The sequence below is a fragment of the Canis lupus genome, chromosome X (genome assembly GCF_003254725.2).
Source record: "Canis lupus dingo isolate Sandy chromosome X, ASM325472v2, whole genome shotgun sequence".
Taxonomy (NCBI): Eukaryota; Metazoa; Chordata; class Mammalia; order Carnivora; family Canidae; genus Canis; species Canis lupus.
This window is the reverse complement of record NC_064281.1, coordinates 57,820,843-57,846,071: the sequence shown is the minus strand read 5'-3', so window position 1 is coordinate 57,846,071 and position 25,229 is coordinate 57,820,843. Positions and strand designations below refer to the sequence as shown.

Sequence of the window (25,229 nt, the reverse complement as noted above, 5' to 3'; positions counted from 1 at the left end):
AAGTATTTCAAAAGTACCACAATTTCTGATAACATATTTTGACTTTATTTTTCATTTTATAATATCCAGAAAGCCCCACAAAATGGATGCATCCTAAGCCTTTCTCCAACTTTGAGTATAGAGAGTTTCCAATGACAGTATCAGGACAAGGACCCGGATCTTTTTTTTTTTTTTTTTTTTTTAAGGACCTGGATCTTTAGGTACTAGAGCCCCCACATGTCAAGCAGAATTTTAGAAAGATAGACATGGTCATTGTGCCCATAAGGATGTGAAGGCAGGATTAGAAGCCATCCTTGAGGAGGCTGGTGTCAGTGTTTTGGGGGGACAGTAGGAAAGCGCCTGGACTGGGGACCTGCCAATGGGAGCAGACTTAAGTTTTAATCATATATACAGAAGTTTATAATAACACTTAGTGCTCATTTAAACCAATATCCTCATTTTATGCTGAGCCCAAAGAGATTAAAGTGTATTACCAAAGTTACTAATCTGTTAGTGCCAGAGCCTATAGTAACACATTATATTTTTCTAGTACAGGAAGACTTGGGATACTAAAAAGAGATGGGACTCTTTCTAGAGAGGGGAAAGAGAGACCTGAAAAGGACTCCATGGCTTTAAGCATGTACCTACATCTCGGATAGTCTTGGGCATAAGACCTGAAGATGTTCCTTGGATCCTCCTACCCTGGAGGATGGACAAGATTTCAGGAAAACTTCAAAGAAAGTGGCTGAGGCCTTACCCTCAGGTCCAGGGCTGGGGTGTATAGAAGACACTAAGGGCTCTTTCCATGCAGTGGGCCAGGGGCCAGTCTGAGATTTGGCTAAGGATCCTTGCCTGGTGGGTTTTGGTGGACCAGCAGGTATCAGTAAAAGCCAGGCTATTCATCTCCTATTGCAAGCTATTCCATTCTTCAATGTGGGTGGCATTCCCCAAGGGGCAGGGTTGGGGCAGGGTGAACAAGCTAGGGAACAGCAAGGTGAAGAAGAACAGGAGCTGTTTATTGAGACATGCGATTTTTGGAGGAGGTGGTCCCCATGCCAAGACAAACTCCTTCAGAAATAAAGATTGTACACAAAAGAGTAATTATGGGTTTGGAGTTTAAGGTTTGGTAGAAGAGAATTGGTTCTGTCCAGGATGAACTTTTGCAGTCTTCAGTGCCAGACTACAGAAGGGGAACATGTGAGGGCAGAGTGGGAAGTAGGTATCTCCAGTACCACTCAGCAGTCTCCTCTGGCTAGGAGGTGATATTTATCTAGGGGGAGACAGTTCTATAAAGTTGGTTTTCCTGGGAACTAAAACCAAAGGGAGCTAAAGCAGAGATGGGGCCCACCAGAAATGACAGCAGCAGCACTAGGGTCTTGCCCCTTGCCCTCCTTGTTCAAGGGGCTACAGCTGCACCCTTTCCAACCACCCTACTCAACTGGCTCGTGCTATTGTCATCAGCTGCCCCTTAAAGTGTTCTTTGCCACCAGCCTAAGGAGAGTATCACTCTGCCTCCTCCTACACTGAATGGCATCCTCTCTGCCTTGTCTGCCCAGCTGAGGTTAATACACCTCCAAAAGCGCCTAAGTTGAAGTCAAGCAGCTGTTCTATACATAGCTCCAGGCCTCTCTGGTGAGATTTTGGTCTGGAGACACTAAACAATAGTCTTGACAATTGAGTGCATAGTCCTCGCCTCATCATTTAACTTCTATATACCTTCAGGCAAGTAAAATAACCCCTTCTAATTAATTATCTTACTCTATAAAATGAAGGTAATAATTCTCATAAAGTTATTATAAGGATAATATAAAATAATGCATACAAAGTAAAATGAATAGTACTTAAATAGGTGGAGAACATAATTTATCATCCAAATCATGCCAATGGGTACATAAAATTTTCTTCCAATAATTAAAATGGGAGAACATTCATAAACTGGGACTTCCAGCTATTCAATTTATAAAGGCTACCTATTATTAAGAAACATGAGTTTCAATTCTGCAATTGATTGCCATGGAGTTTTGAGCAAATGAATTCCTGTCTCAGAAACTCTGTTTGTCTATCTTAGAAATAGAGTGTACAAGGTACAAGGGATAGGCTTAGAATTATAACAAGGTTGATAATTGTTTGAGATCCAACAGGACTGTGCATTCTATTCCAGAACATAATTCTGTGATAAGCACTGCATTAAATTACTAAAAATTGAGTGAAATAGAGGTACACAGAATTCTGATACCTGTGACAAGAGCAAGTGCACTGTGACCTCTAGGCCTTGGATCCCAGCTCTTAGTAAGAAGGGACTGGATACCACCAATCAGTGCTCTCCTATGATTCAAAGTCTGACATGGGTAGAACTTAGTATGGAAGAGAGAAGGAATGTGAAGCCCTGGACCTCAAAGGAATGGAGGCTGGCTGTCTTCCACAGGCGCAGGCCCCACACCAGTGACATTGGCAAAGAGAGAGCACCTACATATGAATGGAAAATCTGAGATAAGAAGAGGCCCAAGGAAAAAGAGGGCCCTCCCTTTTCTGCTCCAGGAAAATATACAGATCCGTAACAACTCAGCACTTACAAAACAGCCTGAAAACAGAAAGACCCAGAAACCAAATAATAGGAATGACCAAGCAGCTAAAACAAGGCTTTCCTTATTTTTTCCACGAAAATTTCACTTAAACATCTCTACATGTCACTGAGCTCAGTAAATATAGAATCCACAGGACACTTTCCAAACTCCCTTCCCCTTTGCTTCCTGTGACACTTCCCTCCACACAAATAGAAGAGCAGCAAGAGTGGAAAAAAGGGGCACCTTTGCTCAGTGCCCTTCGTATTAATTGTCAGGATCAATGGGAACTGAATCACAGGCACAGGTTTGAAGAGGGAAACGACTTGAGGATGAGCAAGGGCAAATTTCTTTTTCACAATAATTTAACTTTTGACGCTTTTTGAGTCCCCACAACCCACACTTCACATCACCACAACCACTAAAGAGAAAGGGGTCCCAGTTCATATGTAACTTCTACTCAGAAGACTCAACAGTGAGCTCTGGGGCCCCAACCCATTACTTCGAGAGCCCCTACCTGAAGAAGGAGGCCCTACCTCCCCTCCAAGTCCCAGAAGTTGTCCAGTTCCTACTGAGATAACAAAAAGTTCCTGAGGGTCATCCACATCCTTTAGTCTGCCTGCCTGATCTAAAGAAGGGAGATCACTTTCTCCCCATGGCTACCTTACCAGCCAACCAGAGCTGACTCTTCTAGAAATGAGCACAGCCAGGGAGTGCCTATAGCACAGTGCCTGTAGCCCCTGAGCCCCTGAGATGGGCTCTGGTGGGTTCCCACAGCTCCTGGTTTCCTTGAGCCTGGGACTAGTTCCCTGGGTTGGAATCTCCTCTTGAGCACTTGCCTGCCTAGCTATGTTGGAAACTCTGAGAGGGCAGGGACCATGTCCCACTTGTTCACAGTTTGGTCCCAGCAACTTAGTCACCATTTGTTGAATAAATGAAATAGCTGGGAGATTCAGTGGCTCCTGGTGGGGTGGTCATGTTAGAGCCCCAGCTCAGCTGCTTGGTAGTCAGACATGTTTATGACCTCTTCTCCTGTGGTGTGTGGGTGTGGGTGTGGGTGTATGCATGTTCCCCCAGGAGCTCACTGATGGTGGGTTTCACAAACTGGTTTTCGTTTATGCCACAACTCTGCTCCTTGGGGACTGGCTCTCTTCCTCACCATCTCCACCCCTCACCAGGAAAGATACCTCCTGAGGAGGTCCCCAGCTCTTCCCCACTCCAAGCTCCTTTCTGCCCTAGATCTCTGTGAGCTTTGACAAGTCTTTCTTTCCTTATCTAGAAAATGGAGAGGTTGGGCTACATGGAGGGCAAGGCAATCAGTGTCACAGTTATTCATCTCCATGATGTCTGAACATGGCTGCCTCCTGAACACGTCTGGGGTTGGGAGCAGGGACTGCAGGGCTCCAGACCCCACTCTCCCACCATTGTGACTTGAGTTGTGCATTCTATTCCATGAGAATGCCTGTTGCCCACCCAGGTACTTCCAGGACAGTCAAGATGCTTATCCAGACCTGGGCCTTCCCAGAGGAGCCAAGGCTCAGAGACAGTAGGAAACAGACAGGAAGACCTTCCTGACTGTAAAGATAATTAAGAACAGTAGCCATTTACCAAGGAGTGTTGTGGGTTTCCCTTTCCTGGCGATCACAGGAATGTGGAGGCTAGTGGGCCCCTAGAGATCATCTGGTCTAATCCCTTCATTGTATAGATAAGGAAATAAAGACCAACAGGGAGGAAATTGCCTGCCCAGGGTCACTGAGCAGCAAAGTGAAAGAGCAGAGACGCAGACCTGCCATCAAGGTTTACCAGCCAGAGCACATTTCATTGCTCCAAGCTGAGGGCTCCTACAACCACAAGACAGCCCAACAGTATCTTTGCTGTGCAGATGAAGACTCCCTGATGCTTTCAGAGGGTAAATGGTTTATAAGAGGGAGGGGTGAGGCCAAAGGCCCCTGTTCTCAGGGTGCCTGGGCCCAGGCTGCTCCCTGGACACTGCCTTGCCTTCTCTGAGGACAAGAGGGACCACTTTCACTCTGCAGTATCTGATGGCTGCTCCTTCCTGGGGTCCAGGATCTCTTCTCCCAAAGACTCACTGTATTTCTAGCACACCTATCCTCCAGAAGGTCTCTGACTCAGGCAGTCAGTAGGTAGGCCCTCCCTTTGGGGAGGACCTTCCAAATGCCTCTGGGTGAGTCCTCAGCTGGGGCAGGTCACCAATATCCAGAGCCAAGGTCCTTGCACTCAGGAGCTTTTGAGTGAGTGGGAGACTGAGGCACATGTACCCAATGGCAGATACTTGGGAGAAAGGAAATGGGCCAGTGCAGTCAGAGGAGGTGGGATTGCATGGGTCTTTCACAGATCCTGGGTAGTACTTGGATTAAGAGGTGGTCAGGGGAGGCCTTCCCTGACTCCTTCCTAAAGCTTCTCTTACCTCTTTGGAGGCAGGACAGGTGGGGGTGGCAGAGTATGGTTGTCAAGACACATACAGTTAGGAGTTTGGACTGCTTGACATGAGTTATTGACCTGGATCTGTGCCTCATTAGCTGGGTGACATTGAGCTCTTCATTTCACCACTTTGAACCTCAGTCTCCTCATCTTAAGGAAGCCTCACACAGCTCAGGGCAGAGCTCATAGGAAGTCTAGGAAGAGCTTAGGGGTCAATAGTTTGTTTCCAGGGTAATTTAAGTTCCTTCTTATGTTGGAATATTGTGGGGACCCACTTGGAATCCTAGAGTTGGTATAAAGATTATTTTTAGCTAAAGACACGTGAGATTCAACAGATAACAGGGGTGAAATCCTTCTTGGGGCTTCCCTTATTTGGCTAAAAGCAGCAACTTCTGGGAAATGAGGCAGCCATAAATTCCTTCTCAGGCCATCTACACCCAGAAGGTAGACTGTGAATAAAATCTACCTGAAATCTCTTCTCCAGGAGAATCTTTTGGCTCTGAAGGAGACAGAAAGACCATTCACATGTGTAGAGACAAACACTATCACAAATCTTCCTATCAACTGTTTGTTCTCCTGAAAACTCATTTATCTTTCTAAAAAGGCATTTGTTTTCCAGCAAGTGCCTTTCTCCCCTAGCCTTCACCTAGTAAGATGGCATATAAGCACCAAACTCCAATCACTCCTTTGAGTTATGATCACTCAGTTTTTGCCATGTATATGGAGGTTGCACATGGAAATAAACCCTGGTTTTCCCCTCCTGTTAGTCTGTGTTTTATAGGCTTAATTTACGTACCTCACTGAGTTTAAGAGAGTAGAAGAAAAGTTTTTCCTCCCCTACAATATTCAGAAAGTGGAATGTGTAGATTGATGTATAGATTTTATTTAGATCCTGACCCAAATAAACTGTTAAAAAAAAGACCAATCCTTCATGATATTGATGATACATTTGAACGTTTGAACACTGATAGGGTATTTGATGATATTATGGGTTTATCGTTAATTATTTTAAAATAACACTGTAAAAAATAAAAAATAAAAAAATAACACTGTAGTTATGTTAAAAAGATAATCCTAATGTTCCAAAGCCACATACTGAACGCTTGCAGATACAATGATGTGACAATATGGCTTGGAGTTAATAATTGTTGATGCTGGGTGGTGTGCACAAGAGGGCTCATTATGCTATTCTACTTGTGTGTAGGCTTGAAATTTTCCATAACAAAAGGTTTTAAACATGAAATAGAAAAACGGTGGATTAAGGAGGTATTTATCCAAATGGGGTTATCTGTCCGACTTTGGAAGGCTTTTCATTATAGAGCACAGCCATCACAAATTTAAGAAAATGTGTAATTTGTGAGCACCAGAGGCAGTGCTGGCAGAGGCTTAGGACGAGAGACAAAGATTTTGCCCCTTGTTTCAGCCCCCTCATTAGGCAGCATCTGTGCTGCTCTTCTCAGCCTGTGGCAGTCTGGTTGCCAGGCAATGGAAGCCAGAAGCCCTTTTCTTGGGAGAGAGAAAGGGGGAAAGGGAGGGAGAGAAGCAAGAAGGGGGGGAAGGTAGAAGTTGCCCAGGGGAAGGCTTGTCCCTGCCTAGAGGCCTGGCTCAGGGTGAAAAATGGGGATGGGGGTCCCTTGTCCGATGCCAGTTTCCCACAGCCCCCACTTTCCATGGTTTATCTCTAGGGGACAGCCCTGCTGTTAGAGCTTGAGGCCCTACAGAAGGGGTAGAGGAATGCATGCATGTGTATCTCCTGTGAAGTCCAGTGAGATCTGAGATTAAGATACCAGTTAGCCCCCACTCACAGAGTCAGAATTCTGATCAGTCCTCTCTCTCCTGGGGGATGCTCCTGAACTCTTATTATGTTAAAACATTCTAGGAAAGCAGCTTGTCAAATGGAAAATCTGTACTGATCATCACCCTGAGCTGAGGCCATCCCAAAAAGCAGGAGGGCAGAAGGCTTCTTCTTCTTCATGGTGGACAACCCTGTCCTCACTGTCTTTTGAGGAGGGGAAGCAGAAGCCTGGTGTGCTGCACAGTAGCCTGGCAGTCTCACGGATGCTGACTGTGTTGGGGAGCCTTGTGCTCTGGCATTGGTTCAGACCCAACTGTCACTGAAATGTTGTGCGGATCTGAGCCCATCTGACTCTCAGTTTTCTGACCTCTAGAAGTAGGGAGTTATTGTGTATGGTCCCTTGTCTCCCCTCAGACTCAGGTGGGCTGGGATTACAGTGCACAGCCCCCTACACCCAGGGCAGGAATTGCTCTCACCCTGAGTCAAAGGAGCCTGGCCCACCCCACTCCCACCCACCAGGCCAGCCTGGAGGAATCTATGTAGCCAGTGATCTCTGTCACTGGTCACTGGAAGGTGAGGGCACTTCCTAGAGCCACCCTACTGTGATCATGGGCTGTCTTCTGCTGGGCTTGGAGGTGGGATTCAGGGAGGCTCCAGGCAGGAAAAATGGGGGGGGGGTGAGGTCAAGGCAGCTGCCCCAGAGATCAGCCTTTCAAGACCTGGCATCTGAGAAAGGAAGGGTGTCTCTATTCGATGAGAAAAACATCAGGGAGGCCAGCAGTCAGGAGCTGAGCAGGGTTCAGACAACCCCTTCTTTTTGCAGCATCTTTGTGGCTTCTGGTTGCTAGGATCAGGCTTTTCTGTTGCTAAGCAACTAGAGCTGGTGGATTAAAACCAATTTCCTGAGCTCACTGGCAGGGGGAGGGAGAGAAAGTGCAATGCAGATGCCATGGAGAAGCTCATCCAGGCCTCCAGGCTTTGTTGGGGGATGTGGGTGGTGGTGGGTGAAGGGAAGATGAGGCACAACTTTGAGCTGATCTCCAGGGAGAAGAGGGGTGGCAGGAATAGGAGAGGATTAGGCACCAGGTATTCACTATAAAGCCTAAAAGAAGAGAGTGAGACTGGCAATTAAAATGCCAATTAGAGCACTAATCAGTGCTAATGCTGCTCCTTTTTGAAACCTCAGGAAAGGGCTGTTGGTCCCTGGGGTGCTTCTGAACCACCTGACCAGGCCAGACAGGACTGGGCAGGGTTTGTCCTCCAAAAAGTGGGAGGATCAGAGTATTTTAGGGTCCACAGGGCCCCCAGGGGTTCTGGGGTTCAACCTCTTGCTGAATGCCAGAGGCCCCTCCACACCTGTCTGCTCAGATAATAACCTCAGTATGACAGAGAGCTACTTCTTCCTGGGATAGCCCTTTCTGTACCTTACCCTTAGAAAGTACTCTGTCCCTTGTAGCCCAAGTCAGTCTCACTGTGGCTCTTCCCTCAAGGGCCAAGGGAGCTAGTCCAATCTGCCTTGCTGTAGGGACTTGTGTGTCTCTTTTGTGAGCCTCATACCCCACCTCTTGCCACTTCTTGGGGGACAGCCTTGGTGGAAGACTTATGGTGACTGGTGCCCTCTGGTCCCCCACTCTCAGTCTGATCTTTAGCCTCCTTAGGGGGTGGGCCACTAGGATAGACAAATTTATAGAGTTTCTGGATTAATTCATCTCCCAGAGTCCATGCTTTTTCCACCACCCTGCTCAGGTGGATACCTCCTAGCCCAGGACAGTGTATCAGGTCAGAGGGAAATAAATTACTCTGAAGGTTGTTTACAAACCTAACAGAGAGGTTTCCAGTTTTGAAATGAGGGGTATGATGAGCTCTGTAATCCCATTTTCTAGTGAAATAACTGTAGCTGTTAAATTTCATTAAATTTAATTAATGTTGTCCTAATGTCATACAACAAATGAAGCAGTATTTATTCAAGAAACTAATAAATCTTTGTAAGAACAACAAGAGTCTATGGCATTTGAAGCATGAGTTTTCCTGTCCCTGCCCACATCCAGCTCAGTGTGATGAAAGTTCTATTCTGGGTGGGTGTGATCAATAACTTACAGTTCCATCATCTAGTACTCAGCTACAGTTTGATCCCTGGAAAGGTAAGATGCTAGAATCTTAACATTACTTTCTAGTTCTTTGTTGTAGAAGCTTTATTCTAGACTGGTGGAGCCAAAAGCCCTGGAGAGTCTTTCTACCACCCAGCTTCTCCTAGTGTGTGAGGTGAACGTAATAACCACTACACTACAGAAACCGGCCTAGCTTCTCCTAGTGTGGCTGGCCAAAAATATTGTGTCTTTGTTTACCTCAGCCTCATCTCACTCATAGGGTGGAGCTTCCATGCTAGGTTAAGTCAAGATGAGAAAAGCAGCAGCTATCATTGTTTCCAGCACCTTGCTTACAGAGCAGGGGTGTCATTCTGGGAGATGTGGGACTGGTATCCCCACCTCCAGCTCAAGTGCAGTGGGGCAGAATTTCTGCCTGGAAGAAAGACAGGTTTTTAAGAATGGAGAGCACCTCAGTTCTCCCTAAATAGACTAATATTATGTGGAAAAGTTCTTCCCTGGGGGTATTTTCAGAAACAATAAAGGTCTTGGTGGTGAGTAATTAAGAGGGAACTGGTAGCTCCATGACTCTAGTAGCAACTGTAGATTGGTAGACTAGCTAGAAATGTAATAGAAAAAAAAAAGCACAGAAAGATCTAAGAAGTACTATTCTAGGATCTAAGCAAGCCTCAAAGACTGATAATACCCTGCCCCTGCAATAAACTACAACATTAATTGGATCAGATTGTGGAACAATTTATGCCCACAGGCATCATTAAAAACACAATGGTGGAATTAAGCAGCAATTAGCATAGGCTAATAGCTGGGTGTGATACCACTGGAGACAGATTTGCCAGAAGCTAAATGGGGATCTCCGTGAAAGAAGCAGAGAGCCCCGCTAAAACCACAGTAGTAGTAATGCTGTGTGCATGTCCAAGGCTACAGCTACTTCTGGGGAGCAACATAGGGCCATGTACTGCAGGAAAGAGACTTCACCAAACAAGTCCAGAAAAGTCAGTAGTAGTATCCAGAGTTGCTACAATATATTATCTAAAATGTCCAGTTTTCAACAAAAAATCATGAAACATGCAAAGAAATAGTAAAGTGTGATCCATAAATAGGGAGAAAGAGCAGACAATAGAAACTGTCATGAGGAGGCCAGATGTTGAGCTTAAAAGGCAAAGCACCTATTACAAATATGTTCAACAACTAAAGGATATCATGCTTAAAGAATTAAAAGAATGTATCATAATAATAATGTCTCATCATATAGAGAATATCAATCATGAGAAAGAAACTTTTAACAAGAACTACATGGAAATTCTGGAGTTGTAAAGCACAGTAAGTGAAATAAAAAATTCAAAAGAGAAGCTCAATGTAGTTTTGAGGTGGGAGAAGGAAAAAATCAGCAAACTTGAAGGTAGATCAGTATATATTATGCAAATTGAAAAAGGATTGAGAATATAGAATGAAGAAAATGAACAGAGCCTCAGAGAAATGTGGGACATCATTAAAAACACCAATATACACACAATGAGATTGTAGGAAGAGAAGGGAGAAAAGGACAGAAAAAAAATCAGAAATAATGAAAGCTCCTCAAATTTGAAGAAAACATTAATCTATACATCTAAGAAGCTTTTACAAATAACAGGTTGGATGGACACAAGGAGAGACATCCCAGACACACCACAGTCAAGATGTAGAATGCTAAAAACAAAGGGAAATTTTGAAGGCAACAAGAGAAAAAAATGACTCATCATGGACAAGAAAAACTTCAGTACAATTAATGGCTGACTTTTACCAAAAATAATAGAGGCTGGAAAATAGTGGGATGACATAGTCAAAGTAGTGAAAAGAAAAAAGTTGTCAACCAAAAATCTTTTCTATGATATGTCCAAAATCCATAGCAGAAAGTAGATTACTGGTCACTAGAGACAGAGGAAAAAGGAGCTAGGGGAAATACTGCTACTAAATATAATCTTCTGGGGGTAAAAAAATGTTCTGGAATTAGATAATGGTAATCGTTGGAACATTAAAAACATACAAAAAGCACCAAATTTTACACTTTAAAAGGATGAATGGTATGGTAGGTGAATTTTAGCTCAATAAAAATTTTAAAAATAAAAATCTTGAGTCACTAGCCTAGCTTTCCAGCTAAAGAAACTAGAAATAGAGGACCAAACTAAACCCAAATTATGTAGAAGAAAGGTAATAATTAAGACTACAAGAGATATAAATTAAATAAACAATAAAAAATGGAGAAAATCAATAAAACCACAAATTGGTTATTTAAAAATATCTGCAAAACTGACAATTTTTAACTGGATTGACCAAAAAATGAAAAAAAGATTCAAATTAGCAAAATTAAGAATAGATCTGGGGGGTTCCAGGGTGGCTCAGCAGTTGAGCATCTGTCTTCAGCTCAGGGCATGATCCCAGGGTCTGGGATCGAGTCCCACATCTGGCTCCTTGCAGGCAGCCTGCTTCTCCTTCTGCCTATGTCTCTGCCCCCACCCCTCTCTCTCTCTATCTCTCATAAATAAAAACTTTTTTAAAAAAAGAATAAAGCTGGGATATCTACAACTTTACAGAAATAAGAGGAGCACAAGGGAATACTATCAACAACTATATGCCACTAACTTAGATAACTTAGATGAAACGGACAAATTTCTACAAAACCACAAACTATCAAAATTGATACAAGAAGAAATAGAAAATCTGAAGAGATACATTAAGAAATTGAATTAGTAATTAAAACACTCCTCCCTTTCTCAAAAAATCCCTTTACTGATTAATTAATTGTATCAAACATTTAAAGGATAATTAGTACCAGTCTTCACTAACTCTCCCAAAATAGAAGGAAGCATTCCCAACTCAGTCTATGAGCCCAGTATTACCTTGATACCAAAGCCAGCCTAAGATATTACAAGAGAATAAAACTAAAGACCAACACCTTTCATGAATACTGATGCAAAATCCTCAACTAAATATTTGCAAATTAAATACAGTAACATGTAAAAAAGATTGTACACCATGACCAAGTGACATTTATCCCAGGAATGCAAGGTTGACTTAATTTCTGAAAGTCACCTAATGTAATACATCATATCAACAGAACGAAAGACAAGAACCACATGATCATTTCAAAAAATGCAGGAAAAAGAATTTGAAAATACACAATATTCTTCGATGATAGAAGTATTCAATAAACTAAGAATAGAAGGGAACTTCCTTGACCTGATAAAGGCCACCTATGAAATAGCCAAGGCTAATATAATACTTATTGGTGAAAAACTAATTTCTTTCCCCCTAAATCAGAAGCAAGACAAGGATATCTGCTGTCATCATATCCATTCAACATTGAATAAGAATTTCCAGCCAGGCCAATTAGGCAAGAAAAAGAAATAGAAAGCATCCAAATTGGAAATGAAAAAATAAAATTATCTCTATTTGCAGATTACATGATCTTATCCTAAGAAACCTGAAAAATATATATTAGAACTAGTAAATTAGTTCAACAACATTGTAGGATACATTGTAGGATACAAGTATACAAAGATCAATGATACATCTCTGTAATAACAATAAACAATGTGAAATGAAATTAGGAAAACAATTCCATTAAGAATAGCATGAAACAACATAAATTAGCTAGGAATAAATTTAACAAAATAAGTATAAAACTTACACTCTGAAAACTACAAAATACTGTTGAAAGAAGTTAAAGAAAACCTAAACAAGTTGAAAGACATCTCTTCTTCATAGATCAGGAAATTTCATATTGTTAAAATGAAACTTTCTCTTAGTTGATCTACAGGTTCATCACAATTACTATCAAAATCCTAGCTGCTTTTTTTTTGCAAAAATTGATAAGTTGATTCTAAAATTTGTATGGAAATGCAAGAGATTCAGATGGCCAAAACAAACTCGAAAAAGAAAAACAAAGTTGGAAGACTCACACTTCCAGATTTAAAACATACTACAAAGCTACAGTAATCAAGACAATATAGTACTGGCATAAGGATAGATAGGCACATTATTAATGAAATAAAATTGGGAGTCCAAAAACAATTCACATTTATTGTGAATTGATTGCTGTTAAAAGTGCCAAGATAATTCAGTGTGTGAAAAAAATAGTCTTTTTTTGACATGAGGTAGGATTTATTGGTGGGCATGAATAAAGAGGGGGTAGTGCCAAGGTTCTCATGAGTGCAGAGCCTGCCGTTTGTCCAGAGGGCCATGATTAGGGATGTATTTGACCCCACAACCACTGACGATAAGCCACTTTTCAGCCACCATGTCTTCAAATTTGTCCACATTAAATTTAGAAAAAAAAAACACTTCTTGGAAATGTAGATCTTCTGGCAGCCAGGGAACTTGAACTTGGCCCTGCATAGGGCCACAATCACATGTTCCTTATTCTGCAGCTTGATACAGATGGACATGATGACTTGGCCAATGTGGACCCTGGCCACTATGCCCTAGGGCTTTGCAAGGTCACCTTGCATACCTGTCTGGAGCCTGTCAGCCCCAGCACAGGACATCTTGTTGATATAGATGATATGGAAGGGGTGGAATTCCACTCAGGTGTGAAAACCATCTTTGCCACAGCTTTTCACCATGTACTTGTTAGTACAAATATGGGCAGCATCCAGAGCTTCAGAGGAGAGCTACTCATATTCATCTGATACCATGTGCCCACATAGTGGGAACTCCTCGACTTTTGCCTGCTGCCCCAGGTCAAAGATGTGGATCTCAGCATCAGGGGCACCTCTACAGAAGGGAGACTTGGGATATTATTTGTTTTTACAATACTGGTAACACCAGTATGGACAGTGCTCCATGGTGACACCAAGACCTTCAGTGTGCACCAAAGGAAAGTAAAATGAAAAATAGTCTTTTCAGCAAGTGGTGGTGAGTCAATTGGATGCAAATGAATTAAGTTGGACCCTTACATCACACCATATACAAAAATGACCTCAAAATGAAACATAGGCCTAAATGTAAGAACTAAAACTGTAAAACTCTTAGAAGAAAGAATAGGAGTTCATCTTCATGACCTCAGTTCAGGCAATGGTTTCTTAGATATGATAACAAAAGCACAAAAGAAAGAAATGGATAAATTGGACTTAATAAAAATTAAGAACTTTTAAAATCATATACCCAAAAGAATTGAAAGCATGGACTTGGACAGATATCTGTATACCTATGTTCATAGCAGCACTATACACAATAGCCAAAAGATAGAATGATCGAAATGTCGATCAACAGATGAACGTATCAACAAAATGTGATATATACACAATGGAATATTACTGAACTTTTAAAAAGAAGAAAATTCTGACACATGCTACAACAGGGATAAACTTTGTTGGCATTATGATAAGTGAAACAAACCAGTTATGAAAGAATAAAGGTATGACATCACTTTTAGGAGTTATATAGAGTATTCATAGAGACAAAATGTGGAATGTTGGTTGCTAGGGGTTCAGGAGAAGAGGATTGTGAGTTATTGTTTAATGGGTACAGAATTTCAGTTTGGGAAAAAGAAAAAGTTCTAGTTTTGGGTGGTACTAATCATTGCAAAACAATGTGGATGTACTTAATGCCATTGAAATGTATACTTAAAATAGTTAAAATGGCAAATTTTATGTTATGTGCATTTTGCCACAATAAAATATTTAAAACTTTTGTGCTTGAAAGAACATCAGCAATATAGGAAAGACAACCCACAGTATGGAAGAAAATATCTGCAAACCACTTATCTGAAAAGGGTTGAATATACAGAATATATAAAGAACACTGACAACTCCGTAATACAAGAGAAATAGGCAAAGGGCTTCTGGTCTGGCTTGTAAGGAGCTTAGAAGTCATTTATCACTCTAATTAAAGCTAAACAGACTGAAAAATCACAAATGTTTCTTAGATCCATCAGAGAAGTGAGGTCACAGGGAAAATCACTGTACCAAAAATTATAAAGACAGTTGAATACAGAGAATCACAACTTATTGGAGCTGACACCTCTGTGGAACAAGCAGCATGGCTGGAAAACCTAAACTGTAACTGGAAAATTGTTAGAGGCTCAGTGTGAGAAAGTATGAGACCTAAAAACTCCAGGAGGGGCCCATGATGGGCGGGGGGGAAACATTTTGTAAATTTTACCTCAACAGCTCTACAAAATTCTCACAGTAAAGACTGAAGAAAAAGCCTTTCCTGCTTCTGGCAGGAGAAGGGAAAATGTAGCCATTTTGAAACACACCAGAGCATTCTGTTCTTCTTAACAATGTCTGCTCTCAGCAGAAACAATTTTACTAGAGCCTAAACTATAGGGGTTTTATTGGAGACTAACTCACCTGGAGGAAGAGAAATACTCAAGGCAGCAGAAGGAAGGAAATAATAAAGATTAGAGCAGAAATAAATGATGTAGAAACTTAAAAAACAATAGAACAGATCAATGAAACCAAGGGCTAGTTTTTTGAAAAAAAAATTAATAAAATTGATAAAACTCTAGCCTGACTTATCAAAAAGAAAAGATAAAGGACCTAAATTAATGAAATCACAAATGAGAGAGGAGAAATAACCAACACCACAGAAATCCAAACAATTCTAAGAGTTTTTCATAAAAAACTATATGCCAACAAATTGAACGACCTGGAAGAAATGGATAAATGCCTAGAAACATACAAACTAACAAAACTGAAAGAGGAATAAATAGAAACTTGAACAGACTGAGATCCTGCAAAGAAATTGAACCAGTTATCAAAAACTACCAACATACAGAAGTCCAGAACCAGAGAGCTTCATGTGCAAAATCTACCAAACACTTAGAGAAGAGTTAATACCTATTCTTCTCAAACAATTCCAAAAAAATAGAAAAGAAAGGAAAACTTCCAAATTCATTGTATGAGTCTAGCAGTACCCTGATGTCAAAACCAAGTAAAGACATCACTAAAAAAGAGAACTACAAGTCAATACCCATGATGAGCATAGATGCAAAAATTCCCAATAAAATACTAGCAAATCAGATGCTACAATACATTAAAAAAATCATTACCATGATAAAGTGGGATTTATTCCTGGGTTACAAGGGTGATTTAATATTCACAAATCAATCAACATGATACACCATATCAATAAAAGAAAGAATAAGAACCATGTGATCATTTCAATAGATGCAGAAAAGCATTTGGTGAAGTATAACATCCATTTATGATAAAAATCCTCAACAAACTAGGGTTAGAGGGAACTTACCTCAACATAATAAAGGCTATGTATGAAAAACTGACAGCTAATATCCTTAGTGGGGAAAAACTGACAGATTTTCCTCTATAGTCAGGAACAAGACAAGGATGTCCACTCTCACCACTCTTATTTACCATAGTACTGGAAGTCCTAGCCACGGAAATCAGGCAACCAAAAATTTTAAAAGGCATCCACAATGGCAAGGAAAAAGTAAAATTACTTGCAGATGACATGATCTCATATATAGAAAACCTGAAAGACTCTACCAAAAAAATCCACTAAAACTGATGTATGAATTCAGTAAAGTCTCAGGACACAAAATCAATGTACAGAAATTTGTTGCATTTCTATATACCAATAACGAAGCAGCAGAGAAATTAAGGAATAAATCTCATTTACAATTGCACCAGAAACAATAAGATACCTAGGAATAAACCTTACCAAAGAAGTAAAAGAAAACCATAAAACACTGATGAAAGAAATTGAAGATGATACAAAGAAATGGAAAGACATTCCATGCTCATGGATCAGAAGAACAAATATTATTAAAATGTGTATACTACCCAAAGCAATCTACACATTTAAAACAATCCTATAAAAATACCAAAAGCATTTTTCATGCTACTAGAACAAACAATTCTAAAATGTATATGGAACAACAAAAGACCCTGAATAGCCCAAGCAATCTTGAAAAAGAAGAGCAAAGCTGGAGACAACACAATTCTGGATTTCAAGATATATTACAAAGATGTAATGGTCAAGACAGCATGGTACTGGCACAAAACCAGACATAAATCAATGGAACAGAATAGAAAATCCAGAAATTAATCCACAACTATATGGTCAATTAATCTTTGACAAAGAAAGAATATCCAGTGTGAAAAAGACAGTCTCTTCTACAAATGGTGTTGGGAAAACTGGACAGCAACATGAAAAAGAGTGACACTGGACCATTTTCTTACACCATACACAAAAATAAGTTCAAAATGAATTAAAGATGTAAATGTGAGGCAGGAAACCATAAAAATCCTAGAGGATTTAATCCTAGAGGCAATAACTCTTTGACATTGGCCATAGCATCTTCTTACTATATACATCTCCTCAGGCAAAGGAAATAAAAGGAAAAATAAACTATTGGGACTTTATCAATATTAAAAACTTCTGCACAGTGAAGGAAACAAAAACAAAACTAAAAGCAACATAAGTAATGGGAGAAGATAGTTGCAAATGACATATCTAATAAAGGGTTAGTATCAAAAATATATAAAGAACTTAGAAAATTCAACTCCCCAAAGCCAAATAATCCAATTTAAAAATGGGCAGAAATCATGAATAGAGATTTTTCAAAAAAAGACATACAGATGGCTAGGAGACACACGAAAAGATGCTCAATATCACTCAGCATCAGGGAAATACAAATCAAAACTACAATGAGATAGTAGCCACACACCTGTCAGAATGGCTAAAATAACACAGGATACAAAAAATGTTAGTAAGAATGCAGAGAAAGGGGAATTCCCTTACATTGTCGGTGGGAATTCAAACTGGTGTGGCCACTCTAGAAAATAGTATGGAGTTTCCTTTAAAAAGTTAAAAATAGAGCTACCCTATGATCCAGCAATTGCATTCCTAGGTATTTGCTCAAAGAATACAAAAATTCTGATTCAAAGGGATGCATGCACCCCAATATTTATAGCTGCATTATTAATAATAGCCAAATTATGGAAAGAGCCCAAATGTCCATTGACTGATGAATGGATAAAGAAGATCTAATATATATATATCATAAAAAATGAAATCTTTCCTTTGTAACAACATGAATGGAGCTAGAGTATTATACTAAGTGAAATAAGTCAGTCAGAGAAAGACAAATACGATATGATTTCACTCAATGGATTAAGAAACAAAACATGAACATGGGGGAAAAAGAGAGAGGCAAACTATAAAACAGACTCTTAACTATACAGAACAAACTAAGGGTTGCTGGATGGGAGGTGGACGGGGGATGGGTTAAATGAGTGATGGGTATTAAGAAGATCACATGTTGTCATGAGCACTGAGTGTTATAAGTGATAACTCACTAAATTCTACACCTGAAATTAATATTACACTGTATTTAATTAACTGGAATTCAAATAAAAACTTGGTGGGGGAAGGAAGACTAAAAAATTCCTGGAATTAATAAGCAATTATAGCAAGGCTGCAGGGCACAAGGTTAACATAAAAAAGTCAATCGTTTTCCAAAATTAACAAGTGAAATTGAAATTAAAACACACTACCACTTACTTTATCACCCCTCAAAATGAAATACTTAGGTATAAATCTTTAAAAGTATGTACAAGATCTATATAAGGAAATCTACAAAACTCTGATGAAAGAAATAAAAGGATTAAATAAATGGAGAGATATTCCATGTTCATGGATAGGAACACTCAATATTTTCAACACGTCAGTTCTTCCAACTTGATCAATGCAATTTCAATTAGAATCCCAGCAAGTTATTTTGTGGCTGTTGACAATATGACTGAAGTTTTTATGGAAAGGCAAAGGACTGCAAATAGCCAACATGAAATGAAAGAGAATACCCCAAATACCAAGTAAAGTTTGGAAGAACTATATGTGACAAATGATGCTGTTAAGTCCTCTTACTTGAGGACAAGTTATTGTTTATCTTGAGAAAAAGGATATAATAGTTTGTATCTTCTTGGCTATATAAAAGAGCAAGATTCATTTTTGTCTTTGCAGTCTTAGTGGATTGACTATGGTGTAGGCATCATAATCTGGATTAATGCTTAATCCATAATAAAATTATTTTCTTTATCTTTTAAAAACAAAACTGGTAGAGAACAAAGTGGGAGGGCTGATACTACCCAACTTCAAGGCTTACTTACTATAAAGCTTTAGTAATCAAGATGCTGTGGCATTGGTGAAAGAATATACAAATAGATCAGTAGAGCCCAGAAATAGGCCCATATAAATATAGTCAACTGATCTTTGGCAAAGAAGCAGAGACAATACAATGGAACAGAGATAGTCTTTTCAAAAAAAAATAATGCTAGAACTGTACATCCATGGGCAAAGAAAGAAAGAAAGAAAGAAAGAAAGAAAGAAAATTAATCTAGTCACAGACCTTACATTCTTCATAAAAATTAACTCAAAAATAATCATAGGGGATGCCTGGGTGTCTCAGTGGCTGAGCGTTTGCCTTCGGCTCAGGGCATGATCCCAGTCCAGGAATCGAGTTTCCATTGGGTTCCCCACAGCAAGCCTGCTTCTCCCTCTGATTATGTCTCTGATTCTTGCTCTGTGTTTCTCATGGGTGAATAAGTAAAATCTTTAAAAAAAAATCATATACCTAAAAATGGAAATGCAAAACTCTTAAACTTCTAGAAAATAATGTAGAAGAAAATCTAGATGACCTCAGATATGTTAATGACTTTTTTATATAATCCATAAAAGAAAGAATTGATAAACTATATTTCATTAAGATTAAAAGGTTCTACTCTGAAAAGACTCTATCACAAGAATGAGAAAACAAGTCACAGACTGGGAGAAAATATTTGCAGAAGAATATCTGATAAAGGACAGTTCCTAATCCACAGTATACAAAAAACACTTAACATTCAATAATAAGAAAGTAAACAAACCAATTAAAAAATGGGCAAAAGATCTTAACAGATACCTCACCAAAGAAGACATACAGATGGCAAATAGGCCTATGAAATGATGTTCCACATCATGTGTCAATTAGGGAATTGCAAATAAAAACAACAATGAAATAGCACTATACCCTTATAACAATGGCCAAAATTCAAAACACTGACAACACCAAATGCTGGTGAGGATGTGGAACAACAGGTTCTCATTCACTACTGATGGCAATACAAAATGGTATGGCCACTTTGGAAGAAAATTGAACAGTTCCCTACAAAACTACATCATCTAACCACATGATCCCCTCCAGTTACGCTCCTTGTATTTAGCTAAAAGATTCAAAAAAACCTATGTCCACACAAAAATTTGCACACAATTGCTTATAGTAGCTTTATTCATAATTGTCCAAGCTTGGAAGCAACCAAGATGTCCTTCAGTAGGTGACTTGATAAACTGTGGGTACATTCAGATAATGAGATATTATTCAGTACTAAAAAGTAATGAGCTATCAAGACAGGAAAAGACATACTACTAAATGAAATGCATATTACTAAGTGAAAGAAGCCAATCTGAAAAGGCTACATATAATATAATTTCAAGTATATGACATTCTGGAAAAGGCAAAACTATAGAGACAGTAAAATGATCAGGTTATCAGGGGTTCAGGGGAAGGGAGAGAGGAATAGCTACAGAGCACAGAGGATTTTTAGGGCTGGGAAACTATACAATAATATAAGGGGGAATATTATAATGGAGGAGTTTGACATTTGTCAGAGCTCATAGAATGTGAGCTCTGTTCAATGTTCAATGTGAACATTGAAGAGTGAACCTAATGCAAAATATGGACGTTGGGTGATAATGTGTCAATGTAGTTTATTGATGGTTGAACTTCAAATGTATCACTCTGGGATGTTCGTAGTAGGGGAGGCTGTGCATATAGAGGAACAGAAAAAATATGAGAAATTTCTGTATCTTCCATTCAATTTTGGCATGAACCTAAAAAGAATTTTTAAAAGTCAGACAAAATATTTGAATAAATATTTCTCCAAAGAAGATATATGAATGGCCAATAAACATATGAAAAGATGCTCAACATCAATTGGGAACTGCAAATCAAAATCAAAATGAGATACCACTTCACACCTACTAGGATGGCTATAATAATAATTAAAAAGGAACTAAAAAATAAAAATTTTTAAAAATAATAAAGGAAAAATAAATGTTGGTGAGGATGTGGATAAATTGAAATCATCATGCATTGCTGGTGGGGATGTAAATGGTTCGTTTGCTTTGGAAAACATTTTGGCAGTCCCTTAAAATGTTAAACATAGAGTTATCATTTAATCCAACAATTGTACTCCTAGGTATATACCTAAGACAAATGAAAACACATCTACAAAAAAACAAAAACAAAACAAAACAAACAAAAACTCGAATACAAATGTTCATAGCCAAAAAGTACATAAACTGATGAATGGATAAACAGAATGTGGTATATCCATACAATGGAATATTATTTTGCCATAAAAAGTAATAAATTACTAATACATGCTACAATATAGAAGAATCTTCAAAATAAAAAAAATATTTTGATAGGTGAAATAAGCCAGTAAAAGAAAAAGAGCACATATTCCATTTACATGAAATGTCTAGAACATGTAAAGACATGTAGACTAAAAGTACATTAGTGTTGCTTAGAACTGGAATGGCAGAATGAGAAAATTCAGGGTGATAGCTAAAAGGTATAGGTTTCTTTTTGGAAGATGACAATGTTGTAAAATTGATTATGGCGATAGTTGCACAATTCTGTAAAGATACTAAAAAACATTGAATTGTGTACTTTAAATGGGCTGATTGTATGGCATATGAATTTTGTCTCAAACTTATTTTAAAAAAGCTTAGCAGAACAAAGGTAGTTTTTGGGGTGAGCCATAGAGAATGATCAAATAATCAAAGTAAAGAAAGGTATTTTAAGCTAGTGGAAAAGTGTGAACAAAATATGATAATATGGTACAAAATATGAATGATATGATGTGAATGAAAAAGGCATGTGTGCGTGGTTTAGATAGGTGTTAAGTGGAAGATGAGCCTGAGAAAGTAACCTGGGAACTTGAATGGTATACTCAGCAGTTTGGATCTAATATCACCAACTTAAATGAAGATTCATGAGTGGTTCCTGTACTGGAGACTGACAAACCCAGATTTCCATTTTATGGAACATGACAACAATCAGTCTATAGAATATATGAAAGGAGGCAAGGAGGTTATGGGTCTTGACCTGCTTTCTCCATGCCCCCCCAACATACATAATTTAGGATATCCTCTGTTTTAGAAGCTTCCCTTCCATCCTTAGCCCTAGACTCCTGTTCCCAGCTCTGCTGCTAATCTATGTGACCTAAATCAAATCCCTTACTCTTCTGCATCCTTGTTTCTCCATCTATATCATGAGGAGTTCTTTTTTTTTCCATCAGGAGTTCTGAAAAGAATTTCAATAAGGGCCCTTATCACTTTCCAGTTTAGCTCTTTTTAAGTGGAATTAAGTCCTAGTGAGCAGAGAAGGGACAGCGATAGAGAATTGCCGGAAGGCAAGGAAAAGGGATAAGCCCTTAGAGGTCCTTAGATCATATTGTTTTGGGTTAAGATAGGAACCCATAGGTAGGAATCCATAGGAAGCATACCTTCATTAACAACCTAAACAATCCACTGAAAAATGGCAGGCAGACCAAAAAGTCCTTGGAGATCAGGCATAGCAACACTGTAGTGAGGATCCTTGCTGTGGCCTTTTATGCCTATCCTTAAGAGGTTTCTGGGTTCCTACCCATAATTCACAGAGGCCTTACAACTGAGGAGAAATGACCCAGAGAAGAAGGTCTACTTATCCACAAAGGAGCCATGGTTTAGAAGGCTGGTGTGGCAGTGTCATAGAAACTGGGGATCCAGGTTTAGAAGCAATAAATATGGGTACAGCAGACAAAGGGAGCTGGGATTGATTCCCTGGGGCACCCCTAGGGCTGATGGGAGCTTAGTGAGCATCTGTTCCCCAGCTTCTAATTGAGAGTGGTAGAAGTAGTAAAAAGGGAGTGGAAGGATGGAAGTCTTTGAATAAATCCAAAACTCTCAAAGTTTAAATTGATCCAGGATAAGATGACATATAGTATATGCTCACTAAATTTCAATTTCTTTCTTTTTGGCTACACCAGTCATTATCTTTACTGGTCAGTTCTGATTAGCAGTTATGACATCTGCTAATAAGATGAGGAAATGAATTATCATGTAATCAATATATTTATTGGTAAACAAAATCTTGAGAAATGCATGGCTCAGGAGAGGAAATATTTTAAAGGGTGAAAAATTTGAGAACTGTTGACAGAATCCAAGCATTTAATTTTACTCATGAGGAAACTGAGACCCAAAGAACAGTAGTAACTTGTCTGAAATCACATAGTGAGTCTGGTTCTGTCAGATCTGGAGCCCAGGTCTTTTAGTCTTTTAAGCACCAGCCAGAACTCTGTTTCCTCTGCTCCTCTCCACTCCAGGACTGCTTATTCCCCACAATAAAGTAGGTACTCAGGAAAGATTTGTTGAATTAAATGAAACCCATCAGTTTTGCCAGGAAAGTGTCTAGCTTAATTGTTTCCATGGACTGAAAGTGATCTGTGTTGGCAGAATTGGGCCAAAAAACCTAGACCTTAGGCCAAAAAGTCTAAAACCTCTGTAAGGCCGTATCACTAAGTATTGAGTATTATGACAAAATCATGGGCTTCTGGACCATGTTAAATTTATGGCAACAGTAACTTAGATTAAGACAACATTACAGTCTCAACCCAAACCACAAATTCCAAAACTCCAAGATCCCTTTGACCAGGTGAGTGTTTTATTGTACCCCTAATGTCACTGAACTGGCCCTGAGAGTGGCTGTGGCTTGGGTGGAGCTTGGTAAAGTAATTCAGGGAAGGGCAACTTTGTTTTCGTTAGGCACAACAGGTCTATTTCTCTGTGGCAAAAAAAGGTTCAAAGAATGAGAGCCCCAGAAAAAGCATGAATTTGCAGCAGACCCCAGTGAAAGGAATGGCAAGTGAGGAGCCAAGGGAAAGGGGTGGAGAATGCTGTTACCTGAGCATCTTTTTCATAGCTTTTGAAGAGCCAGATCTAGAGAAAGCTCATAAAGATGATGAAAGTAAAAGTTCACACTAGCTCTAAACACCAGGGCTTTGAAGCATTGATGAGAGAGTATGGAGTTGACATCCACCACCCATCCGGACTCCTGGAACCCTGGGTCCTTGGATGGAGCCTGTACCCTTCATCCTAGGTTTTTCCCTCAATGGCATTGCCTGCTGAGTTTGCAGTTCTGTTGGTTCCCTTCTCATCTCTCCTTGGAGGTGGCGTTGACCAGCCCTCTCCCACCACATAAGGACATCTTGTTCTTCCTGATCTAGGAAAGCAAGCATTCCCTGGGGTCTGGGAGGGTCAGAGAGGGGAAGTTCTAATGTTTGTAAGCAGATCAATCGGTTGCCTGGGCAGCCCCAGGGGCTCCTGGTCCAGATATTCTTCACCACCTTCCTTTCAGTCCCCTTCTCATCTTTGTCCTGTCTCCTCACATGGTCTCTTGACTACTTTGTTCATTGCCCAGACACTTTCAGCAAGCCAAGAACAATGCATTCCATCTCCCTGGAATTGTCACTCAAATATGGGGGTTGGCTGAAGAAGAAAACTGCAGTGTGCTCCTCACTAGGCCTTTCTCCAGCCCTCAGCCCTTTCCTGTCTGGCAGTGGGGACTGCCCTGGTGCTCAAATGCTGTCTCCAATCTACCTTATAGGCTGAGTGCTACATCCAGCCTTCTTGGCAGCCCAGTATAGTGAAATACTATTCAAGCTGATCTGAGTGGCCTCAAGGCCCAGGAGAAGAATCTGAAGGGTGACAAGGGCAGCAAGAACCTGTGGAGTTGCAGCAGTTGATGAGTCAATGCTTTCTGAAGGGTTTTGTTCTTGTCTTTCTCTGCAGTAATTCTATTCTCAAGGACATATGAAGGGACTCCAGAGTCTGGCAAAGATTTTGTGCTTGTATTCCCCATTCCAGGCTACCCACACTGTGGCAAAATCTCCTTAAGCCACACTGTCTCCTGGCCTGAGAGTCACTTTGGTTTCCAAATAGTCCCATAGGGCCATTTTAAATTTTATTAAGGAAATATAAACTAAGATAACATAAGAATGAAATAAAAGTATGGCCATTTCTTTGGGGAGGTATGGAAGGAAGACATGAGATAGATCTCATATCCTATCCTATTAACAGATGTACCTCATGCAATTCACTCCAAACCCCCTTCTTGAAACAACAGATGTTTTTGCTGGCCATGGGCCAGCCCAGTCCTGAAGGCCAGTTTCCTCTGTGTTGCCATATTCTCTGGCTCAATGGCAGAACAATAGGTCTGCAACAATTTTAGGATTCTGTCTACTGTTTCATTCATGGATTTCT

At 39.8% G+C, this 25,229-nt stretch overlaps 1 protein-coding gene and 1 pseudogene across 1 annotated transcript in view; both read right to left on the bottom strand.

The window, feature by feature from the left end:
• The window catches only part of SLC16A2 (solute carrier family 16 member 2), a 115,909-nt gene that overhangs the window by 37,760 nt on the left and 52,920 nt on the right, over nt 1-25,229 (bottom strand). The gene's annotated exons all lie outside the window — the stretch shown is intronic.
• Nucleotides 13,065-13,678, bottom strand: LOC112671902 (60S ribosomal protein L10-like; annotated as a pseudogene).